General features: G+C 37.2%; 1 protein-coding gene across 3 annotated transcripts in view; it reads left to right on the top strand.

Moving 5' to 3' along the window:
• Positions 1-6,430: 6,430 nt before the first annotated feature.
• LOC107227881 (protein artichoke) overlaps positions 6,431-25,223 on the top strand; it is a 121,854-nt gene continuing 103,061 nt past the window's right edge. The window contains exons 1-2 of one of the 3 annotated variants that reach the window (XM_046736688.1): positions 6,431-6,834; positions 6,901-7,500. The gene's annotated coding sequence lies outside the window, so the exon portion shown is untranslated. Of the gene's footprint in view, positions 7,501-25,223 lie in introns of all 3 variants that reach the window. The other 2 variants (XM_046736689.1, XM_046736687.1) reach the window with 2 other exon arrangements.

The following is a 25,223-nucleotide window of genomic DNA, read 5'->3' as shown; positions in this document are numbered from 1 at the left end:
GTAGTGATTTACATTAATGTGCAAGTCCAAGCTTCGTATTATAATTTCCACATGAAGTAATCGGTTTGTGAATCTTCTACAATAAATATTCAAGTGTGTTCATTACGCATTTCTATTCTGGTAAGTTTACTTTCAACATCCTAAATTTGGAGTAATACTTCAGAAATTACTAACTTATTTACCAAATTTATAATTTTTTATGATCAAAATACATTATTGAATTCTTAATATGATGTAAAAATTGATACTTGTAGTCTCTCAAATATTAAATTCGCTATTATACGCCTCATAATCCTCCGAAAAAGAAAGTTTTGCATTTTTGCACTCCACGCAAGCAAGCGTCTCACATACAGAAAATGGTTTCACACAATCAGATGCATATGAATTATATTACATTACTTGATTTATAGTCATTGAAGAAATCTTATTTTGGACTCTGTGCAAAACTACCAGAAACACTGACGAGATAAGACGATTCTAACGTAACCGATGAGAGAAACTGTTTCTATTAACCGGAAGCGATAGTCAAATCTATTTAAACAAGGGGTACCTTAATTTTATTTGAACAATGTCCACAAGCAGAAAAAAAGTTTTTCGACTCAGAAAAATTCATCCCTTTATCGCAAGGTAGAAAGGCAATTTATATATTTGAAATTGAGATTACCTGACTCATTCGATTACCGAGAATGAGCCTGTCGGTTTTCTTTTAGTCTCTAGTTTGTATTTTCAAGCCTGCCTCGATTCCTGTAAATTACATTTCATTTATGATTTATCATTTATGATCAACCTCTTAAGTGGTACGGTGTAAGTAAAGTAAACTTGTTCAAATCTCCATCTATCTTTCTTACTTTACAGACCCCTGAATTTCCCCATGTATCGATAAGTTGTCTAAACGAGAAATATCATTCTTGATTAAGCGACGACGCTGATATGCACGTATTGGGTCTTACAAATTAACGAAGCAGCTTAATATCAGCTATTTGGATGATATAGCTATGTCGACAAGATTTCAAGCCAAAGTATTATTATCGAATGTATGCAACACGAAGTGAATCGAGCTGCGTATCTCTCGTGCAGTCACACAATACCGCGGTGGCAGGAAGAGGCCAATCATCGGTCGATTTCAAGCGTAATTCCATCGAGTCATAACCACAGCGGCTACTTCAAAACGCTTTAACCTTAATCTTTCTTAGAACTCAATTGGACATGAGATTCAGCCATACGTCATTGATGATAATTTTAAACCGTTGTATAAAAATAAATGATGAAAAAAAAAAATGGGACTGCAATCACCGTATTTTCATACAAGTCTCGTAACTATTCCCCGAATTCTTGGCAGTTCGTGTATATATTTTACTTAGATGATTATTTTCTACCCTTTCTTCGTTTTTTGGTATATACGATATAATGACAAGCAATTCGAGCTAATTTTCGAAATTATGGATAGATATGAAAAAAAAAAAAAAAAAAATTCGAAAGCGACTGTCGATGGGAAAGCATTTAGAGCAATAAAATATATGTAGACCCAAGCAAGCTTTTCAAAGCACAGTAAACATCATTACAACCGATAAAATGAAGCAGACAGGATGCAAATAGTTTTTTGATGAAACAGCAAGTGATCGAATCCAATGTTGAATTATTTGGACTAGGAATGTTTAATTTCCCTTGAGGCGGTTTTTTTAACATGTCTATACCAATCTGACCGTAAAAATGCTAAGAATCGATCATGATGTTTGAATACTTCTACATTGGTCAACGACTTAAAGTGAATTTCGGTGACATTTACTGACCAGAAGGCTCCAACGTCTAAAAATGACTGTAAAAGAGTTGACAAGGAACATGAAGTGACCTTGATTACCTTCATGTGATCATCAAAAGACTTTCAGTACTTTTATGCGATTATCAGATGGCTTTTTCGACTCACGGCAATCAACGTCAAAAGACATCTCGTTGAGGTATCCTTCGCGTTAAGTGTGTTAAATTCTCGACCTTAGGTGTTAAAAATCGTCCGATAACGTCTGGAGTGCGTTAGTGACAGTTTTCTGAAATTGGCAATTTACCTGATTACCTAGTTTGTCGAAAAGGGACTTTGCCGGATGCCCTCGTGTAATTTTAACGGCTGAACTTCAACCGAGCAATTAACATCCTCGGGAAATTTTGAGTGGTTGATGGATGGTATAAGGCAGCGCTGAGGGCGTAATTTTGTATCTCATTAAACCGTCGCGCATCGCAAGCCGGTTAAAAATGCGCTGCGTTATTTTCTGGTGGAATAACGAAATTTTACAATTTCACCGAGAATTCTCATCCTCAACTTCTGCAATTATACTATATGTATTTATATATATATATATATATATATATAAATATTTCGCAGCTTCTTCGTCAATTATTTAAAACAAATTTCGCACTCGCTTGCGGTGATCTAATCGACTTCCAACTCTAGCGGTTGAAATTTGAAGGGGACTCGCTATTGTTGTGAGTCAAAGGTTGGAATATTGAAAGGAATTCCACGCGACTCCGCGCCCTCGTCATTTCTTTGTACGATAATGGCTACCTCTTTTCACTGAAATAAGGCAATGATACACCATTGTCTCTGAGTACTTCATTCCAAGACAAAGAATTCGCTCGGATAGAAGAAACAAGACGGAAAAAAATGCGGAAGTAAATACGAAAGAGGAAGTTACTTCGCTCGAAAACTTTCAACTGAAAATTCGATATTATAGTAAAACCGAAACCTAATGACGATACTGTATAGATATTTCAGTAAGAGTAACAAATTTTAAACGTACCATGAGCAGCTTGTATCGACATTTGAGAAAACATTTCCTCAATTTTGCAATACAATTTGCATCACGAATTGCAAAAAAATAACGTAATGGATTCTAATCGTATTTTACGAGTCGAAAAGTCACGCGTTTATGAAAGTTCTGTCACATAAGATTGCTCAGATCTTATCTGAACTTTGAAATAGTCAATAACTCGATGTATAAACTGTGTTGAGATTCTACGATTAACTCACGATAACAGGAATTATTTTTTTTTTTTATCCTGCAAATAATCGGTGACTGTTGGAGAAAAAAAAAGTCAAAAACGGAATGAAATTGACAAACAATGGTATCAAAATGACGGAGGCTCCGTGGAAGTGAGCAAAGCTGATCCGTCTTCATCCCCACACGAAGTGCGAATTAATAAAGTAAAGGGAGATCTTCGAAAAGATTGAAATTAGCTCTGTCAAAATCCAATACTTTACCTGAACACAGTGCTACAAAATATGCATTAGAAGCAATGATATAGAAAATTATTGATAATGGTAATAATAAAGTAGCAATAGACAATGATTAGTGATAATAGTAATAACAAACCGACATACTAAATTATCACATTGCTATAACCTGAAACTTGTAAAAGTTCGAATAATTTTCGGATATAAAATTACTTGATTGAATAGACTTCGGATAGAAAAAATTAGAAAAAATGTTGTACTTTCACTTGAATTTTCTTTTCGCGGGTATTCAATCAAGTGTCTTTTACAAGGCAAAACAAGGTCGCGATAATAATTTTTAATTTTGAGGTGGTAAAAAACTTTTTAAAAGGCAGAAACTTTCATGTTACGAAAATCTCGATTGAAAACCCTCAGGTAACGAACGATCCCAAGGTGCCGGCTAAACGGCAAAGCACTATGCAAAATTGATTACAATAAGTTGTAACAAGTACAAGAGCACAGCTATTTCGTGATATCACTATCAAACGTAGTAGATAGTAACGAAAATCTTACTGCTAACCCGGATTTATTCAGCCGAAACTATTAAATAAAGAGATATATTGATATTGATTTATACACATATTCAACCCTTCATTATATCTTGAGGTAAACAAAATAATACAATTATACAGTAAAACTTAAACGATACTAGACATGACGTACCATGAACGTGTACAACCAGTGAACACAATTATGTCAAACTGATGTCAGAATGACGTCATGTCACGTCATGATTTACGTAAGATGTGAGTCACATATGAGTCACATATGACTCATAATTTCCCACTTCCTGGCGTAAGATTTTTACGCAAGATAAATGACGTAAATATGACCTACAATTGACATCATTATGACTTGACTGGCGTCAAAATGACATAACTCTGATGTCATAGAGAAGTAAAGTCGGCACCGGAAGCTTACAAAAATATGACATCCACCTGACGTACTTGTTATTTAGCTGACGTCAAGATGACTTAAATTTGAGGTAAAATAGTGATATAAAGTTGCGTCCAATGCTTACGAAATTGTGACGTCTGGCTGACATGATTATAACTTACCTGACGTCTCGACGACATAACTCTGATGTCATAGCGATAAAAATTATTTAAGAATGCTTATAATAATATAACTGTTACAACAGACCTTGTAAAGTCAAAATGTTTATATTTTTCATTTATAAATAGTGATTATTTTGTTACTGTACCTCTATTACAATATAATAATTGATTTTGAAATTGATTTATATATTTTATTTATGACAATATCCTAATATTTTCAATGTTGAAAATATATTTGATGTTTGCGTTTAAAGAGAATTTACGATAAGTTAAATTTGGACACTAAATATAAAAGTAAAAATTAAGAAATGTCATATGAAATTCCACTTATGAATTATTAAATCAATACATGATACAACATAGAACATAAATAGAAAAGTATCGTTGATCGTTTTTTTTTTATACCGTCGTGACATTAGTATTATGTCACTCGTATGTAAAAGAATGACCGGAAGCTGATGCTAAGTATGACGTTCATCGTACATCAATTTTACTTAAAAATATGAGTTGTTTCTTACGTAAGCATATGACGGTATTATGATATCCTTTTGACGTCAGAATATGACTTGTAATTTACGTAAATGTATGATTTATTTCTTACGTAAATAATATATAAATTTATGACTTTGATGTGACGTCACACATATGATAGGGATAAGACATAATATTTACGTAATATTTAAGTCACAATCATGGCGTCATATAAAAGTCAAATTTTAGGTCAGTACTTTGTCATAATGATGTCATACTACATGACATCATATCACAGTCATCAATAAAGTCATTTTTATGTCATATTTATGTAAAAATTCGATGATCTCTATGTGACCTATATATGACGTCATATGGAGGTCATGTGTTCCCCGGGCTATTAAATCTCACTTTGTAAATTTCTCAGGGACATTGTAATTTACATTAGACAGAATAAAATACACCGCTATGTGTAAGAATCTGGACGTCATATACATGTATTCACACATATACGTGTGACGTTGGTCAGTCGTTCAGTATCCGTCTAGCAAACAACACAATTTACAGTGAGTGCTGACTCAAAATTAGTAAGTAATCGAACCCTGTCGGGAAAATTAATTGCATATCCTTACACCAATTATAACATTGAACGATCGTACATGTACTGAATATGAGGACTCCAAGTTACCTGGATTAACATTTATTTTTAACACACGACGCCTCAAACGGATGAGAATTACTTATAATTATTGTAAATCCAACCCCCCGTTCAATTTTCCAAATAAAATTACTCTGCATAGAGCCCGGGCAGAATCGATTTAATAGTCGATTCTCCAATTCTGACTGTACACTTGGGGACAACGAATCTGAGACGGCCCATTTTTTACACCAGACAGTCATGTTGGCAACACAGAGAAACCTACAGCGCCATAGTCGACCGAGCGCGAAACTAACTCAATCTCAATAAACGTAACATAACCCATGACCGTCGAATCTAATCTTAGAATACCGCAGGGATAATGACTTGTTGGATTGACACGTCAATTCTAAGGTTAGGTTCGACGGTCATGGGTTATCTTACGTTTATCGAGATTGACTTAGTTTCGCGCTCGGCCAACTGTGGCGCTGCAGGTTTCTCTGTATTGCCAACACAACTGTCTAGTATGAAAAATTACCCGTCTCAGATTCATTGTCCCAAAGTGTACGTAACAGAGAGCGAGAGAGAGAGAGAGAGAGAGAAAGAGAGCGCGTACCATCAATCGAGGCTACGGACGATGAAAATTCAGCTATGACAGTTTCGTCCAAATAGATCTCTAGCTGGTGCGTGGGTGATTGCATATAGTTCGCCTATACAGAGGTAATAGAATATAAGCAGGCACACGGTAGGTACAACGGCAAGGCAGAACTTGTGCCCAGACCAAAATGTGAGAGGGATGCTGCGCTGAACCCCGCTCTGATCCACGCCGGCGAGCTACCGGTGCCTTTGCTCTCTCTCTCTCTCTCTCTCCCTCTCTCTCTCCCCCTCTCCCTTTGCTCTCTACCACCCCTTCCCCCCCCCAGCCCCTCTCATCCACGGACGGGATGCCGTCTCCCTCTTATTTTGCTCTCTCTGACGGCGCTCCCTCGGCTCTGCACAAGCTCTCTCTCGCAGTCTGCCGGCAACTCTTGCGTGGACGCCATCGCGCACTCTGCACCCCGTAGAAACGCACCCGGTGCGCGATTAGTCCGACGTGTTATCGCGCCTCGTTAACTCGCGGTCCGAGATGTAACCCGTTATCAATTAATACGTGATGCGTAACGATCGTGAACACGCCAACTGCCAGACGAATGTTCCGCGGTAATTACATCGCGACTTTTTTTTTTTATTTTTTTTAAATTTTTTATTACCTATCGTCATGACCGGTCGGACGTTCGATGAAGGATCGTCGTCCTGAAGCAATTAGAAATCTCGCTGCTTGTGGTGACGTAAAGTACGAGAATCGTGGATCGTTTAGTAGCTGTTACTCCGATGCTCGAACGAAAGCTTTGATGTAACCGGAAATCGTGAGAGAAGTTATTGTAATACTATAGAACGGGACGGTTTTGATATTAATTCCATTTTTGTGTTAGACTGCGGTTATTGACTGGTACATTGTCGGGTGATGAAAAGTGGAAAAACCGTGGAGAAAATTTGGAAAAGGAAGTTGGAAACTGTTTGATCTACTTCACGCTCTGGCATTTGGTGCTTCGGCTTGAGCTCAATTATGACCTTTTCAATTGTTGTGGTAAAAAGAACAACGGTTACTGGCACGAGATACGAGATCATATGTTAAATGGGACCCGATGAACCAGTTTCATAGAACTTGGGTATCCACGCGCACCAACACCATCGAGAAAGTGGAAAACTGACAATTACACGCGCACGTGGAGGATAATTGAGTTTGTTTTTAATCAATAGTGCTCGACTATACGCAACAAATTGATTGAATTACGGTAAATTGAGAGCGTTGATCACTGTTAAGCTCTCTAGTCTGTCCGTCTCCTTGTAACTCCGGACGACAAAACGTGACACGGGAACGTTTATACCCACATGAAAACAGTGATGGTTAAAACGTGAGCGCGATACATCCGTGTGCAGTGACGCCGTCCACCGGAATAAAGTGATCAGTTAGGATTAAGGTCACGAACACCAGAATGCTCGCCCTTTGTCGTCGACTTTAACCGCCGTAGGTGAGTGGATTGAAAAACGACTATCGTTAAGCGTGCTCGTGAGTGTGCCTCACTTTTTTGAGGCTGCTGTCGAGTTTTTAATAAAAAAAAGAGAGAGAGAGAGCAAGCAAAGTTCCAGGAGTAATTCATGTGGAAGAAGCTGGTAAAGAGCTTCGAATCTTCAGGTACTTCGATACTTGGAGGTCGAAAGAATTTGAAATTTTTGTAGATGAAAGGAAAACGGGAGATCGGACATTCGCATGCATCTTTTTTGGATTGATGAGTATCAAGATCGCATTTTTACTTACCGTTCATTGAGCATCGAAAGATGAATAATATAACTCTTCTAATGTCGCCAAGAGAGTAAAAAGCTGATCACCAAATCTCAAAGAGCGCTCTCTCCGTCCTTTCTTGATATGAAATTACTGTTTATGTTTATATTGCCTCTCCGACATTCTCCGCATCGATTTGTTTTTGTACCCATGATCTTGAAGAAACATAGTTCTGGGTATTCGATAATCCAATTGCGTTGTTGGTAAACTCGTGGTTAGGATAGACGCCCGGAAGTTTCTCAATGAAATAACTCTGTCATCGATGAAACATGAGGTTGAAGTTAGCAACGTTACTTTAACAATGAATGCTCAGAAAAAATCATTACTTAGGATTTCCGGATAGCTACTAAATAAAAACAAAGAAAACATGTTAATATTTTGAAAAGTCAACTTCTTGAAAGCCGTTCCGAAATTGTAAAACAACTGTTTTTTCCATGATGTTTCGTTACGTCAACGTTACTAACTTCAGACTTTTATAAAACAGCGTTCGCTTAATGGGAAATTAATGGTTCAGAGTTTACTTGCGAGTCGTTTTCTATCGCATGAACCTCACTTATGTAACGTCAAATTATTGCAACGGACAATTCTTCACATTTTCAAAGACAAAATTCAATACAGCGGATTGCGTTAAGCTCTTTTGGATCTATTTACTTATGTTGAATAAGATTTGAAGTACAATTAACGATGTTATCTCGCACGTCTTCCATTCTTTCATATCGAAACAAAGGTATCGCGTGATTTGGATTGTCAATTAGTTTCAGCTTCGGAGATGAGCTTCGAATTTGAAACGGGGTGAAAGTGACTTACGTTATTCCAACAATGCATGTTAGGCAAATTCTTTATTTTGCAGCTGAAGGATAATCTGAAATTCGTTAAACCGTGATAAAGCAGAATAGGCTAATATTTTACGAACATAAAATTATTGACGTTACAGTAACGATGCATTTTTATGAAAAATCGTTATTTCACACGTTTAGAATTGTCTAAGCCACGGTCAACCAAACATACTTATATATTTCGAAAAGTCAACTCCTTGAAAGTCGTTCAAAAATTGCATAATAATGATTTTTTTCCCTGCCACGTTTCGTTACGTTAACGTTGCTAACTTCAGCCGCGTAATATTTAAAAAACTCAACTTCTTCAAAGGTAACTCATAAGTAAAATCATATTGAATTTTTTCCCAATATTTCGGGTTCGGTTCACGTTAGCGTAGATTCAACTTCGTTGTTTTGAATTAAAAAAGAAGACGTTAATCTATATACGAACGATATTCCACAAAATCTTTAAATACAGTTACCGAATGCGAGTGATATATTCTGTCAGCTGATCGTAATTTCAAGCTTCCATGATTCATGGAGTGACAAGGATGACGAAAAATGCCGGAAACAGAAAAATCTACTACCAACAGTTTTCCTTCTGCTCTGGAATTTTTTTTTTTTTCGTTTTCTTTTTTACATCTTCAGAGATGAGAATAATAAAACGAACCCCGCATTAACAGGAGCCAGATAAGAAAGGGAAAGACAATTATTCAAATTCGCTTCGAGTTTTTCCGCGCGGGCTTGCGGCAATCCTTTTCGACCCTCCGAGATTTACAAACCCTTCAGAACCAAACGAGAATTGATATCAAAACAGTCAGTACCAGACAAGGATTGAGCGATCATTTATCGGGGAAGTGTATAGTGTCAACGTTAAAGTTACAATTTTTTGAATCTATTTGTAGCGTAGTGTATAAATCAAAAGCAATGTTTCAATTTTAATGCAATACGGACTACTGCCCCCTCCCCTAAGTCATAATATAATCTGCATTTGTTTAATTAGAAAAAAAAAAAAAAATATGTGAGCGTCCAATATAATAACTTAATTTTAGGTGTTACCTAAGATCACTTCTGATCGGATTATTTTATTTGTTTATTCGGTAAAAATAATAAATAAAAGTCTTGACTCGAGTATTTTTCCGCATAAAATAGATCTGGCTACAGCGCATGTAACAACTGTATATTGTTGTTCCCAGTGTTTCGTTGAATTTCGTTTATAAATTCATAAAATGAGTAATGAAGCAGCTCAATTTTGACCCGTTTTGCAAAGAAAAATAATTATAAAATGGAAAAAAAAACACGATTTTTTCACAAGTCAGATATGTCTTTCATTTTTGAGTATGGCTAACTGATATTTTTGTGATTTCTCATCATTTAAATTAATATATTTACAAAACTACGCCTCAGAATACATTTTTCATCATTTTTGTGCAATCTACGTGAATTTAAATTGATATGAATTACAGTGTTTCGAATTTTCATGTTTGGCAGTTGTGGTTAAATAGTATCAAAAATGTGCGTTTTACACAATATTTCCTATTGACTGCATGCTAAATATCCAATTTTTAATTATTAATTACGCAGAAACTACACGTCAGATTTTCCTCAAAAAATTATTTTTCACGTATTTATTAACGATTAATAACATATTAAGAATTTTGCTTTTTATGTTTACATTGCTCCAATGTCCGAATAATCTTAATTCAAAATTTGTTTTCAATTTTCCTGTTTCTTATAATAATTATTTATCATATTATCCTAAGTTTATTTCTTGACGTTATTCCCAGCGTTTCAACATTCCAAAGTTGGTGAAACACTCCTCGCGGTTTTATAAAGCAAGAATAATGAGAGCAAGCTTCACCTTCCTGATTTTCGCGAAGTTATTAAAACGATCGAAGATGTAACTTGGTTGGATAAATTTTAATTCACACAATTGTGGAAGGAAACAAGCTCATCTTTTATTTCCTCGGGCTTGTCTCTTTATTCTTTACATTATACCTACTTTATAAACGGGAAGAAACTTGCCAAAAGAGAAATATTAGCTAAAATATAAATTCTATAACTAAAACACCGGGCAGTACGCGATCTATTTGTTCGTTTCATAGTTGTTTGTTTATTCTTCTACCTTTGAAAACTGTTCCTCCGTCTTTGAGGGATATCCCTTGTCAAGAATAGCGATGAACTAAGAAAGCGACCGGTAATTGTTCGTTACAGCTGCAACGTATAATTCTGAAGATTTGTAAACAGTCTCAATCTAATTTGTCCAATGTTGGCTCTAACAACATCGAGCTAACGAGATCGAAAGTGAAATGGAAAAACGAAGAGATCGATGAAGAAATTTCTCACCAGCAGCAGCAACTCAAAAACGCGTTGAAAAAATAGTGATTTACTCCGGCATGCCTCCCTAATTGCCTCGGTTCTAAGTCTGTATTATTGTTAGCCTCTTCTTCATTATTTTTCTCTTCGCAACTGCATCGCTTTCTCACCTCTAACGAACGAAGCGATATCACTGGGCTTCAAAATTCCTGCATCCCTCGGTAGGAATTCATGTTTGCTTGGTCGACGGTCCGATTACATTCTTAGCTGGAGTTAATTGCTTCTAATCCTCTCCTAAGGCCGAATGTTAGTCGAAGCTCAGCGCCGCTCGTTGAGTCAATGAAGGTGCAAGTCACTTCACGGTTGATTATTCCTCGGCGCGAGTTCTTGAACGAAGGGCAAGGCGATAATTAGCGACCCCAAGGAAAACACCATTTCTACCCTCTTTTCACTGTCGTACCGTTTAAAAAGAGAACTGGAAATACACAAAACTTTCCCAAGCCTAATGACTCGTCTCGTTTATTACAGCATAGCGAAAGAAGTGCCAATCATATTCGTCGAGACGGTTATATCCTAAACGATTTCAAAAGTTTGGCAACAATCGAACATTTTTTCTTCACACTTTACTCACAACGTTCCAACATATTTACTGGAAAACTTATACCGATCCAACACAATCGCATTGTTTTGTATTTAGATATTGGCTCATGATTCAACTTTGAAACAAGTAATTGAAAGTATTAAAAATATTGATTGTCGTTTCAGTTATAAATAATCACGGATGAGATAACTTTTTTCTGTTTCTGGGATGAACGGTATTTGATTTGAAATTTTACGGGGGTATATTTCAAAGTGGTAAAAAAAAGAAAAAAACAGAAAACTACAATTTCCCGGCAATCGTGAAGATGACATTATTATAAAATTCATAAGTCATTCGTGGAGCTGAGATGAAAAAATGACGACAGCATCTTCGGATAATCGGAACGAAAATTGCGCATCCCGACGATTAAGAACAATAGGCACGTGAAAAAAGATTGACTTGAAAAGGCGTTAGGGTAGATTCTAGAGAGAGAGAGAGAGAGAGAGAGAGAGGTTATTTGGATTACGGAAGAAAAGGATCGGCGATCGTCGTTGGTGGAAGTGCGTTAAGCCCTTGGAGGTAAAATCGTCAAGAAGGAAACAAGGTGGATGTACGTGAAAGTCCCCGGGCGTGTATTTGCAGCTAGGAAGAAATTGATGTTCAATGTGGCCCTTTTCGCTCCCGGTTTTACCCTGCAGCCATAAGGGCGGGGACGAAGTTGAGCGAAGGGATTGCCCATTGGTTCATTCCTTTCCCACCGACGCGCGACGCGAAGTATCGAAGCCCTATTACACACGTAGGACTGCTACGAGTATTACCTCCTCTTATAACGACACGGTTGAATTTGATCGCAGGACGTGTGGCTCCCTCAGGCAACCGTTGGAATTGAGTCCTGGGACGTGACGTAGAATTTGGAGAAAATTTTTGACCCCCTGTTAAAGTTCGCTACAATGAATATCCGGACCTCTCGTATTCAGGTTTGCTCGTGTCCGGGAAATGCACGGCTTCCAAATAGAACTATGCTATAAACAATTCTAGATGCGAACGTGAAGCAAGCACCGTTAAATTGACTTTTTACTTCGTGAACGTTCTTGGAAATCAGGTATACGATCGATTTTTAAAGCCTATTTGAATTAAAGTCGAATTCTTTTACGATTAGGAAGCACAGCTGGACAAAAAAAAAAATTTCTTGTTGTCCTGATATTTTACGTGAATTTTACTGTTTGAGAACGTAGAATTTACGAATAAAATTATCGTTATACTGAATTGGCTCTAATTTTTATGTTATTGTAATGTCTTGAACATGAAAATTCACGGAAAAAATCAGGGTGACAAATAATTATTTTTCAAATTATACTTCTTTAGGCGGGTTGAGAGTGAAATTTTAAGATAGGCGCGAATCACTGTAACACAAAAGTAACAGGTTAAAGCTGCCCGCTAAACCGCTCATAGCTACCAACAAAATAGAAATAGAACCTCTATTAGTCGCGCATGTTGGCACGCTCGTCGGCTCTGATCACTGTTTTCATACTTGTAATATTTATCCACATGTTTCTAGTTTCTATATTTACAACACGTGTTTTAGTTTCATACAAGTGCGAATTATACATGTGCTAATAAATTATATTCAGTAGTGATTTAATTTGAATATTTTGATTAATATTGTTTATTATTCGTAAATATTGGTGAAAAAAATTGTGCTTATATACTTTTTCAAGTGCTCCAATATAATTGAGGTTAACTGTCCGCATGTATTATTATTTATAAATTATTTATTCAATTTCCATTCCAGTTTTCAAGATGGGTAAAACAAATGCGGAAATGTGTAAAAATTCGGCAAGGCTTGTTTAATGATGCCAAAGAAGTATAACTTCTCACGCGCCAACATAAGTACATGGACCTATTTTTTTTTTTTTTGTATTTTATATTATTGGTAAACTTTAGATATTAAAAAGAAATTGATTTTTTCATATAAGTATTTCTTTCTTGAGTCATATATGAAAATGTCGATAAAATAAATAACTAGAGCCAATTTCGAGAAACTACGCTTATTCCTAAGGTCATTGGTATCAAATTTTACTGAAACCACTCGAATGTCAAGAGCAACAAAACCACTGTTGATCGTTGTAGTATACTATTGATTAGTCCGATTCATTTAACAGAGTCTCATGAATTCAGTTTAATTTCAGTAAAATCAGTCAATATCCATCAATTCGTTCTTTATTTATTTCAATTTCGCAAAGTAATGTAGTTACTTGAATCACTCAGGCGACACTGCAGTAACGGGAAGTAATTTGAAGCTATTATCATCATTCTTAGAATCTTATTACCGATTGTATGTACAAAATTTGACGAACGTAGTCAAACGAAGTCTCGGGTTTCACCCTTTGACGAATGGAAAATAAACCTTGACTAATATTACAATTTTTTTCTTCAAATTCGTCATGATTCGTTATGTTTAAAACTTCGAAAGGTCGCATGGAAAGTGTGACAAGTGTACGGAAAGTCTAAAACACGTTGAATCTGAAGATTGAATTGACCTTCGGAAACCTTTCCGGCTCTGTCAAAAAGTTAAACGTTATAAAAGAGCCTCTTTCGATCCGTTTCGACCGTTTCCGAACCCATCCGAACCCGTCCGATTTTTTTTCCGTCCCGTTTCGATCGTTTTCGGACCCGACCGAACCTTTCCGAATTTTTTCCGACCCTTTCCGATGGTTTCCGGACCTGCCCGAAACCGTACGATTCTTTACCGACCCGTCAACTGTATTTTTATTTTTAAAATCACACTTGCAGCTGTGCGAACTGGAATCAGATCTCAAATCATCATAGATAATTCATTTTAACCGTTTCTCTGATTTCCCTGACAAAAAATGTGCGTCAGCAGGTCGAATAATTGGAAAAAATGGAGAATAATTAAATATCAAAATTCTTCAATCCCGTCATGGTCGAGCTTTTATTCGTTAATCCTTTCAAGCTCACTTTTTCCGTTCGCTCTACTCTGTATAAAACGTTTCACCTATAAACCGCACCGTACGAAGAGAGTATCCGTAATGCATTCAACCGCAATTTAATTACAAAAATTGATCGCAACTCAGGCACGAATAGTCACATATATGTACGATACATTGCGGTATTAACTGCGGAAACTGCCTATCCATTACTGTCCTGCCGTGAAAAAAGTTTCCTTCACAGAGGTGACACCGCAATCACGTGGTACAGATGCATCGTTAGAGTGAATGAGTATAAAAACTGAAATACGGATGGCGTTTTGATTTCTGCAACATTTTAAGCTACTCTTATAAAAACCACTGACTGCATGGCAGAATTTTTCTCTTTTAAGTCCTTGTCGATTTTCATACAGACAAGATATTCCAATTTTTAACTACGTTTCTCTATCTTCAGAGAAAAAAGGAAGTTATTGTAATCACTCCGAAAATTGAGGAGGTTGGAGAAGAAACTTGGAATGTAATCAAGCGTCTCATGTTATTCAAAAATCATTCACAAAAAATGTAGACAACACAATGAAAAACTATCTAAATGGGTTATGATATTCTTAAGATGTTCGTAAAATATAAAGATCTTTGTCTGTATTGTTTCTGAAAAATAGTGAAAAATTTTTGCACGAGGTTTTACGCATTATCCTTGAGCTAATGCTCGTAGAATACTTTTTCGGAATTGCGTAATAGCCAAATACAGTTCATTTGGAAAAAGTGATTAGAAGACAAACGATGCATATTACATTAGTAATTTGTCGAAAATCTTTACTTCGAAATTATTTTGTTAATTTTATTAATTTTATTAAAAGGCTGAGTTTTCACTAGATCTTGACGTTTCAAGATCTAGAGAATCATCTCCGACCATTTTCGGATCAACGTTTTCGTGGGTGCGATCAATTTTTTTGTTCAACGATATATCGAGAAAAAGTTACCGGATTTCAATGAATTTGGTCTCAATCGACGTGGCTTTTCCAAAATTAAAACTTTTTAGATTTTGACTTTGATCGGTTCAGTAGTTTTCGAATTATTTAAATACCAAAATTCTGGAAGATAAAATGAAAAGGATGATATCTTGATAATGGATGAATGTATTTAAATGAAAATTGGTACCGTAAGCTTTTTCAGGTCGCTTATCACAAATCTAAAGTCTGATTTGCACAACTTAAATTTGGCATATTCAATATGCTGAAAAATAAACTAAAAGCATATGGATTTTACTAAAAATTGATACTCGAAAGTTTTTTGGGTGGCTGATGACAAATCTGAGGAAAGACTTCTAGAATTTGCAATAGAGGATCTATTATAGTGGTTTAAAATAAAAAAAAATCTTCATCTCTTTATGCAATATTATACCTGAAGGCTTTCAAATCATTAATCACAAATCTGAATTTTTTGTTCGAAGTTCGATTCGATGTCGATATTTTTTTTTTTGCTGTGAACTTGGATCCTGCAGTGTAAAAACGGGAAGTTCGACGGCTGGCTCACGGCCAAGCTAAAGCCGCGTGTTTTCTGTGTTTTCTTTTTATTGTCATCCGTAAGAACTTTACCGTCTCTCTCATCGCCGAGAGATCAGTTTCCAACGCCTGCAGAAGGTAAATCAGATATATTCAATCATCCGTCTGTCCGACTCAAGCTCACGGCAGAGTGACGTTTGCAATAATTTGCCTGACACCTGTGGTCAGATATGATTAAAATATTCATATGCAAAACAATCCCTGATGCCAGGTTATCGGATTAAAGGATGAGTGAAAAAGAAAAAGTACTCATAATGCAAAAATTAATGTTCGAGCGGAGAGAGCGAGAAGCTTCGGTATAAGATGGAATGAAAAAATTTTACTAAAAACAAATGACCAAATGTTAATGTTTGACTTTTTTCATCGAATGTTAAGAATTTTTAGAAAGAAAAACAATCAAAGTCTTTATCTGCATTTTCCTGATTGTTTATCTAATTTAACGTCCTACAGATACTTTCAAGTTCATCACCCCATTTCACGTCTGCAGTCATATGAAATTATATTTTCAAACTAAATTGGTCACGGGATTGACGCGACGTGCTTTAACAACCGGAAACTCCGTCATTACGACCCGTGTGTCATATTTACCGAAATTCAAAGCAGGAAGCGTTTATATCTTCGCACGATTTTCATTATCCGGTGTCGTATTGCTTGATGGCCGTGCCGCTCCGTTGAGTATACACACACATATATATATACACACATATATATATATAAAATTCAGATGAAAGTTGACTCGCGAGGTGCGATTTCGGAAAATAAAAATACAGGATAAACAACAACCGAACAAGCAGAACCCGAAAGAGAAGAAACGGAACGGGGTGAAGGAAGGTAGGTAATTGCATTGAACTCCCGATTGGCACCGAGGGTCGAAGCTTAGCCGAAATGATATATTGCCATCCGTTCCCCACGGCGTGCCTCAGCTGATTCGTCGAAGTGCTCTTTCGAATGCTTGACTAATGAAGGGGGAAATGGTGTAATTGACGGTATTTCCGAAGCCGCGTCGTTCCTCTTTTCGGTAAAATCGATGTACGCACACGGACGCCTTTCGCTAAGTCGCAGCTGGACGAACTTTGTTGGATGTAATTTTTTTACTTGGTTTCTTCGATCAATTATTTTGGTTTGTTTTATTTATTTTCTTTTTTTTTTATCATTTACTTGATATTGGTTCGCTTCGTCTCTCGTCACGCTGGAAAACATCACCGAACTCTGCTTTTCGATACGGTTCTGCTGCACGAGTAGGAACATGAGTAATAAAAGCATGCAACGATTGTTTGCCATTTTTTATAGATATAATATTATATGCCGGAATCTCTCGAAGCTTGTAAAAATCAACCGCGCATGCGCCAAATAATTCAATATCATTGGTCGGCGAAATCTTCTCGCAGCTATGTTCTTGACTGCGATTCAGGCGAGCCAACGTACGCAAAATTTGTACGTTTGAATTTTCAATGAGCATAAGCATTAAATTCCGATCGTACTTTGAAGAATCGACTTGCCGACCCGATGACAAATGCTTCCCAAACCTTTCCGAGTCACTGCCTTGATTATTTGCGATTCTAACCTCGAAATTTCGTGTCAACTACATCGCCGCTAGAAATAGTTTGACAGCTGAAACTCGGGATGGCTAGCCTGCGATGAACAGCCGATAAAACTCGCTCATGCGCAGTTGATTTTCAAGTTTCAAGAGATTGTTCCGGTATACACTATGCTAACATCCTAGTTTCGCAGGCTATCTGAAATAATTGCGTCACGTGAAAAACCATAGCGTTCATTTCTCGAGCCTGAATTATATGTATACAACGATGCTTTTGCTCTGAAAAATTATACAACATCGGATTCATTTCGTTCTGCGGGGGACGTAAATTATACTTATTTCCACAATTAGAATATACCTAGTGTCGAGATAAACTATACTTTATTATTGTGCATGTACGACATACTGAAATAATGTGCATACTTAATTTCACAACGCGTTTCGTTGAAACTTGATTTATTGTACATGGAGTCGCGGTTATTAGATAAAAGACAGAAACTCGAGATATTCCTACGAAATTTTAACCAGAATTTTTTGGTATAAGCGTGAGTTAGCAAGCTCCAGGATTTTTGGTATCGTTTATAAATTTACGACAGTAGTTATACTGTGTCTCGGTATTGCGTATATGAGGCATTCCTCAAGGGATCGATCAAGATCGGAAGTTCAGATTTTAGATTTGCCACGGAATATTTTGCATAAAAGTACTAATCAAAAAATACAGGGCGATTTATTTCTCAATCTTTTTCGGCATTCTCTATCTCAGATATTTATCATTTAATTTGCTATTTTCAAAGCAGTTGTTTGTTGAAATCTGAAAAAAATGTCGAATAAGGTAGCGAAATCCAGGAATATTGTTTAGCCCTTGTTGAAAATGGAGTTTTCATAACGACAAAGAATTGAGGTGGGATACAAAAGTGTGAAAAAACAAAAAAGTCGACGGGAAAAAATCCCGACGGTTAAACTACCGACAGTTGAAAACGTAGAAATAACATAAATACGGCGAGATGAATATAGAAAAAAAAAATTGAGAAGGCAAAAATATACAAATAATTTTATACGGACATTTTTTTTTTTTTTCATCGTGAGATTGGCCTAGATTACGAGGGGCAAAATATTGAATTGTGAAAATACCGAATAGTCAAAACTTCGTGCCTTTGTCGAAAATACTGTAACGGAAACTGAATTTTCTATAAGAGCTCAAAAATGTTGTTATGTATTTCGTTATGTTTTTCTGCACTATTGCAGATTTGGAAAAACGGACGCTCCGGAAATGCTAGAATCCCATGTGCAGTTTATGCCGATGATATTCTTGTACCTCGATCCTTTGATCGTACATAAATTTCATCGGTCGAAAAAAGAAAATGATCATGTTCATATGAACCAATCCAACCAAATAACTGGGCAATTTGAGAAATAAAACTTTCAACTCTACCGAACTTTTAATGTACGTAACTTAAAGATATTGTGCTCACAAACTCGAATCTTAGGGTGATGTGTTTTTTCTGCTCTCGGGCACTCCGTAAAAGACCCATGCATTAGTAAAGTGTAAAAAAAAAAATATGAACCAGTTTTGCGTTCTGAGATATGTATCTTCAAAATCACGAGAGTTCAGGCTAAGATCTCCCAAATTCAAATCGTGACATTCAAAGGTAGTCGTTTTAAATTACTCCCAGTGAGATCAAATTCCTTTGGCAACTCGAGGGCGAATTTCGAATTCTCTTTGTAGAAATTAGTCGGACTTTAGCAGGTTTCGAAATCCGATGAAGAAGAGTCGAGTGCTTTTTTGGCCACTTCTTTCTGACTATGACGTAACACGTGTACACAAAACTCCGTTTTACTTTTCTTTCGCGTGTCAGGTACAATATAGTTTATTTGTAACAAGTAATAAGGAGGAAAAAGTATAACACGCTTATCGGTAAAACATTGAAAATCGATTTATTTCCGGTAGAATCGGAAGTTCAAATTAAAGCGGACACAATCACAGTATTTCATGCCCATCATTTCGTTGCTAAATCTTGCATGTTTCAAATTTTGTTTTCATCCAGTCATTTCCTAGATCATTGCGGTAGTTTATCGCACAAACCGACAGACCAACATTCAAAAAAAAAAAGAAAAATGTTCTTCGAAAACACAAAGATTCATCGAAATAAGAAAAAGTGAATTCCGACCGAAAACAATACTCGTCTTATATCACCAAAGGTGAAGAAGAGTAATTTATTACAAAGGTGTAACGCAGTAGATACACTTGACAACAATTATTCCATGTTTGCACTGAATCAAGAGCCTTTTATTCGCGGGTATAAAGAGAAGATCTAGTTATTTGACCCGGTAGAATTGTTAAACCGATGGTATGACTGACTGTTCAATTTGACTCGACTGTTCCATTTGCGTCAGCCTCCGAATGAAATATGGCCAGGATGTTGGATAAACGAAACTTGTTCTGACATGGAAAAATTTTATTACACGCCGTTATTATATTTTGTATTTACTTCTGTCGCCAGCTTTGAGATAAAGTGCTTCATTTCAACTTCCTCTGTTGAGTCGAGAATTTTTGAGGTAATTGAATTTTTATCTCCGTGTCAAGATTACATAAGAGTAAAACATCTGTCTGACAACGAATTGACCGTTCCGTTTCTCTCTCTCTCTCTCTCTCTTTCTCTGTCGAACTCTTTTTCTTTTCAGTTTGTTTGTTTTTTTCCTACGAATTATTCTCCCTCCGTCAACTTGCCCGCAATAAAAGTTTTCAATTCGGGAGTCAGAGTAATGCGGACAAGGTAAAAATGACACTTAACACTGATACTTTAAGCCGAGGCGCAAAGAGTGTTTCACAATCTGACAGACATAATTCATGTACAGGTTTGAGTACGATTCGTCGTCACGCGCCGGTATATTTAAACTTACTCGGTGTACGGTAAAAAGCGTGCACAGTTTCACGGGGTTGTTTTATTTCCGATTTTTCCTTTTTCCTACCGACTAACGCGTACGGTTTTAGCACATCGTAGAATCAGGTGTGATATTACGTATATACGTTTACTCGGTAAACTTTCAACGGCGAGAGATGAAAAGCTCGACGTTATTCAATATTCCTAATAATTAGCACCCTCGTGTCGCTGCGGGTACTTTGCATCTCGTCGACGTTTAATTCGGTGGAAAATGCCTGGATTTTACACGTCCTCAATTTCCAAGTATCAACATCACGTATATTCACATCGCCGAAATCGATCGTTTTCCGATTCACCTGTTTGGCTATTCCTGCAGCTTGGTCGCACTGAAAATTACGTTTTTTTAATTTAAGTTATCGTGACAATTGCGTTTGTCATTTTTGACACCAACGTTTTTTCTTGCCTGCGGTATTTTCAGCGGAGCTTGGACTTTTCGCGATTGAAGAGAAAGCAGCACGAATTGGACAGGATTGAAAGTTCGGAATTCTATACGAACGAATGCGGTGAAACTTACATGTCAGAAAGTTGAACCAACTGCAACTGTACGGAAGACAACAAGTTTTTTTTTTTGAAATACCAGTATCGGGTAAAAAAAATTACACGTTTCATGAAACGAAACATCTCTTGATGTGACTGATTTATCGTTGGGTGTCAAGTTTCGGAGGACACGTTTTCTAAACGTAATCAACGATGTCGTTTGAATAAAAACTCCGCATGGGCTGAATAATTAATCGCATTCAACGCTCGGAGTCTTTTACCTCGTTTTACGTTTCGTCATTCTTTATTCATTTTGTGTTCTGGTATTATTGTTGGGAGATTTTGTTTGGATTGAAGATGAAACCAGAAATAAGCAAGCAATTTAACGTGGATCAAGGGATCGGGGAATTTCACCCTCTCCTCCGGCACTTTAATTATCGCACGATGTGTACAAGTTAATAGAAAGTAATATCAAAGCCGGCGTTCGTTATATTAGAAGTGCCTTGGTTCTGATTTATTAACGTTCAGCTGCATCTGGGATTCTTCTTAACCTTTGCCGTTTCAAATTTGGATAACTTGAAAAAATTGGACCCCTTACGAGGAGGTGAAACACGATAAACGCTGTCGAAATCGGACCAATAAGTGTCGCTTGATCCAAAGTGAATGCTTGAAACGTCTGAGATTCTGGCAGGATTGAAAATTTCCTTTGTTCAATCGATGGAGGACTGAAGAGAAAAAAGCTAAGTGATAGCTTTATTGGTCCAATGACGTTCTGACCACCCTCTCAATCCCGTAGACTGACAATCCATTCAAAGGAGGTGCGATATTATTAAAAAATTACAAGGTTCGGTTGTGTTAGGTTGGGTAATCAGCATTTTTCCAGATTTCCTTCCAAATGTTGGGTTAGGTTAGGTTAGGTTACCGAACCGGGTTGTCGGGTGCGAGATTGTTGCAAATATCAAGGTTCGGTTGGGTTACGTTAGGTTGCAAGCATTTTTCCTGATATCGTGTCAAATGTTGGGTTACGTTAGGTTAGGTTTCGAGCATTTTTTCTGATTTCCTTTCAAATTTTGGGTTCGGTTAGGTTGGGTTTCAAGAATTTTTTCTGATTTCCTTCCAAATGTTGGGTTAGGTAGGGTTAGGTTAGCGAACCGGGTTGTCGGGTACGAGATTATTGCAAATATCAAGTTTCGGTTGGGTTACGTTAGGTTTCGAGCATTTTTCCTGATTTCCTTTCAAATTTTGGATTGGGTTAGGTTAGGTTTCGAGCATTTTTCCTGATTTCCTTCCAAATTTTGGGTTAGGTTAGGTTAGTTTTCGAGAATTTTTTCTGATTTCCTTCCAAATGTTAGGTTAGGTTAGGTAAGCGAACAGGTTTTCCGGCTGAGATATTATTGAAAATTTCAAGGTTGGGTTTGACTTATGTTAGATTTGGTTAGGTTATGATAGGTTTGGTTGTGTTAGGTTAGTTCGGCAAACCGGGTTGACGGATGAGATATTGTTGAAAATTTTTAAGGTTAGGTTGGGTTACGTTAGGTTTGGTTAGGTTAGCGAATCGGGTTGCCGGGTGAGATGTTATTGAAAATTTCAAGACTGCAGAGTGCTCCTCACGGCTCTATCGCTAATCGCGAGAGTGACGTGAATATGCAGGTATGTACCGGGGGTCGTGCGCATGTGATATTGAAGCCCTGGGTCGAGGGTCGGGGGGTTGCATCAGGAATGTCGGATGTTCGATCACAGGATCCGATGGCGTATGACAATGATTTCAGACAGCTTCCTACTCCTCGCCATACATTACCATAGGGTATATGCCCCCTGCGAGGTCTCGGATGCGTCCTGAACTCCGCCATCATGCGTGTATCTGCGTATGGTATGTGAGGTAGACTTGGGGCACGTAAACCGTTTGATTAACAGGTTCAGTGCGGACGCGGTGCGCGTGACGGTATGAGCCTATCATCAATTACCCTCCTCTCCACACTCCTGGCTTATTTCTCTCCCCCCCCCCCCCCCCCCCACTCCTACCCTACTGTAATTTTGAATATAGACGAGACGCGTGGGCGTAGTCTCTATGCGTCTGTCTGCCTGCCTACTTTAGTGTACGTAAACATCGACCGTTCACCACTCAGGAACATCGGGCACATTGATCCGCTGCCTTTATTCGAATTCGTTGAGATCTTCGGCCCAGCTCTAGAGCTTAGGTAGACCCTCTAACCTTTGGTATTTCCCATTTTTTTTTCACACACATTCATAACGTCCGATATGCTCGGTGATGAATATTTTCAAACTCCCAGCCAGCCGGTCATAAATCCTGATCAACTGGAACGTTTGACTGGTACCAGCTTTTCCAGTTCGTATCAAAATTGGTAGTCACATACAACCAATTAAATTAAACCAAAATTAGTATACGGTATCTTTGGTACCTGATTTCACCTCAGAACTTATTTTTTGAATGCGCTACTCCGTGAGGGTACAAGCAGGGGTGAGTCGGGGTAGATTTTCGGTTTTGTTATGAATTTTCTTGTTATTTTCAAATTCGAAATTTGGTGTAGATATATATAGGGGTTCCAAGTATTGTCGTCACCATTTTGGATCCCCCGTTTTTCAAGTTTTCCAAAAACCCCCGAGCAAAGATTATTGAAAGACTTGTTGCACTTCTTGACTTTTTGATGCAATGGTGCTGAGGCCTAGTCTTAATTACCAGCATTTGAAGCCACCATTTTGAATCCCTGATATTGAATTTTTTAATTCTGCTTTCAAATTTAGATACAGTGACTCCCAAAACGGCAGTGTACCAATTTTCGTCCAAATTCAACGAGAAATATGAGAGTTATTAAAAAATGTACGTGTATCATCCATTACCAATTGGCACTTTTTCTTTCTGTACATTATACCTACGTGATTCATCGCCAGTCAACCGGTTAATCAAAAAAGTGACCCGATCATAGGGTATACCTCATACTTTATAGCCATTCTTTGTATACAGCGGACGTGAATCAAGACGCACGAATGAAGCATAACTAAAAAATTGCACCTTGCACGTCAACATTTGGTAAGAGAGTCTTGGAAAATATTGAAATCCTGATCAAGAAACCATGGTGGCTTTTTACGATAAAGCATCTCTGTCACTTCTCGATGAGATTCACGTGAGATTCAGGTGATAACGTTTTCCTAAAAAGATCTTGTCACGATCGTTTAACGAATGTGGAAATATAATTGAAAATCAAGAGAAACAAATATAAGATACATTTTTAAGAGGATGCAATTTTACAAAAAGTTGCACTATCTCATTTTTGAGGATATTTTGCTCTGGCCGGAGCGAATCGCGGATAAAATATCAAACTGTAGTCAAGTCAAAAAGGCGACCCGAATGCCAAGTACAATACAGAATTTTTACACAAACTCGCCGTACAGGGTCTGAAGAAAAAACAAAAAAAAAATCTGCAAAAAAGGAATGAACACGAAAGTATGAATAAAGGAATTCTTGATAATGGTGGGATGTAATTTCCAACGATACTCTTTGCAGATTAGATTTCAACCGAACACAGAGGGTAAAAACTTGATGAAAAATTATGCTTTCGTTACGTTTTCTTATCACGGTTTATGAAAGTGTTGAAATGTATGCAAATTATATACATTGTCAATTTGGTCCTGAATTCATCGGCACTAATATGGAATTCCGAAAACATGTTCGATGTGCAATTTCGATTTAAGCGATGGGTGCAGCTATTGATTAAAGACATCTTCCAATGTCCAAGTCTTATTAATTCGGATGATTGCACGCCTTTTGAGGTATAATTACATGAAAGGGACCTGTGAGAAGTTATCTCGCACAGTTATAGATACGTTCAAAGTGCAAATGTGACGGCTGGTATCAAGGATCCTCAGATTCCTAATAACTTAGCCGAGAACTTCTTGACGTTGAAATATTCGATCCGCCACCCCGTACAAATCTCGCCTATCTCTATGGGTTAAAAAAATAGGTGTAACATCTTGAAACGTAATTTAAACATCGACGTCTATGCGTTTGAATTAGCCAGGTAGGGATCCAAATTTCCTCAACCCTCCAACAGGGACGTTAAGTGTTTCCTGGATTTGACTGGTTCAGGTCTTTCCAGTTAGTGTTTCTTGAAAGGACAACCTGTTAACCGAAGATCCCTATGGGGAATGGGGTAAAAAATAGAGTGGGTAACGACACACCGGCAGAAGGGAGGAAAAATATAGCATACGCGATATGG

This window comes from Neodiprion lecontei, chromosome 4 (assembly GCF_021901455.1).
Source record: "Neodiprion lecontei isolate iyNeoLeco1 chromosome 4, iyNeoLeco1.1, whole genome shotgun sequence".
NCBI classification, from domain to species: Eukaryota; Metazoa; Arthropoda; class Insecta; order Hymenoptera; family Diprionidae; genus Neodiprion; species Neodiprion lecontei.
This window is presented reverse-complemented; position numbering and strand designations above follow the sequence as displayed.